We start from the raw sequence: 1,569 nt of genomic DNA, 5'->3' as shown, positions 1-1,569 counted from the left end.
TCAGCAGTGAAGTATTTAGTACAATTGCTGGCAACGTGTGTTACGTAGGCATCTCCTAAAATAGCAAGAGCATTTTAGATTAACAATAGCAGCTAATACAGCTAGAAGATTAAAGCAGGCATATGGAGTGACTACTGGACTTGAGCCACATGAAATTTTTCTACTTCTTCACACAACATTTGGAACACAGTAAGTACAGCAAATATTACATCGTAAAAATGATGCATTTATCTATATTCAGCCTTAAACTTAACTAAGTCTTGTAAGCCATTAACTAAAGCTAGAATACCATGCACACATGAAAATAAAGACTCACACTGTAGTTAACTCAGTTACATCTGTTGATGTACATCAGAGGAAACACAGCAAGCCAAATATTAAATATTTTCCTGCCATATGGCTAGGAAGCAATTTTATTAAGGTAAACTTATGTGAAGATTTAACAAATCTGTGTGAATGGGATTATTATTTACAGAGAAGGATAATAAAGAGAAGATATATTGACAGAGAGCACATACAAACTTCTAATAGGTATTTAACCATTTAAATTTAACTCAGCTACACATTTGGTTTATTCTGTGATTGCATATTGCCTTTCCCTGGCTTTCTTTTTTGCCAAACCTCCAAATTTTTTTTTTTGTTCCTTCATTTGTTCTGTTGTTTGTGGGGGTTTTGTTATGGTTCATTTGTTGGTGGGCTTTGGGTTTTTTTTGGGTTGTTTTTTTTCCTTTGTGGGGGAGAGAGGGAATGGGAAGGAAGAGTGGGATGGGGTAGTGGTAGGCTGGTGATGTTTGATTTTTGATTTTTTATTTTTATTTTTTTTTTTACACCCATCCAAAACAACTTTGCTTTTAAAAATGGAATTCAAACTCAAAGTATGGATTAAGAGAACACACATCTTACATGTTAGTTTCATTTCTGTTGGATCCATCAGAGAAACCTGCAAATGTAAAGGAAAAAGGTGGTATTACTGACATCACGATCCTGCACTCTAATAAGGTATTTCAAAAGACTGTTGAGAAACTCAAGATACAAATGCCATTAAGGACTGTTGAAAAGCCCACAAAAATACTCCTCACATTTCAGATACGCTGTAACTTTCAAACTAACTGGCTTTTATTCTTTAATAGACTGCATGCCCATTATGAGATCTTATCACCCGGATTCCCTCAACATACAGTATTACTAATCCACAGGCCTCTCTACATTGACAATACTATTCTGACACAGCATCTATCACACCAAGCAACGTTTGACTGGAAGTAGAAATGGAACTAAACAGCATTCCTACACCTGGACTAAATTTGAAACCTGCAAGCCACATGCAGATTCATTCAGGTGCTTTATCAAGACTGCTCTCAAGTGACATGCTATTTCTAGGTATACCAACAAGAGAACAAAGAAAATTACCACACAAACACAGGCTGTCTAGTAAAGACAGAGTAAGCAAGAACACATAAGCAGTACAATAAAGATGAGATAATACAGCTACATTCTTCTCACATCAAGCAACCTTGAAAGCTCTAGAGCATTTTGTCTTGAAAAGACCATCTACAGTACACTGCACAG

This window comes from Nestor notabilis, unplaced genomic scaffold (genome assembly GCF_000696875.1).
Source record: "Nestor notabilis isolate BGI_N333 unplaced genomic scaffold, ASM69687v1 scaffold25103, whole genome shotgun sequence".
Lineage (NCBI taxonomy): Eukaryota > Metazoa > Chordata > Aves > Psittaciformes > Psittacidae > Nestor > Nestor notabilis.
This window is presented reverse-complemented; position numbering follows the sequence as displayed.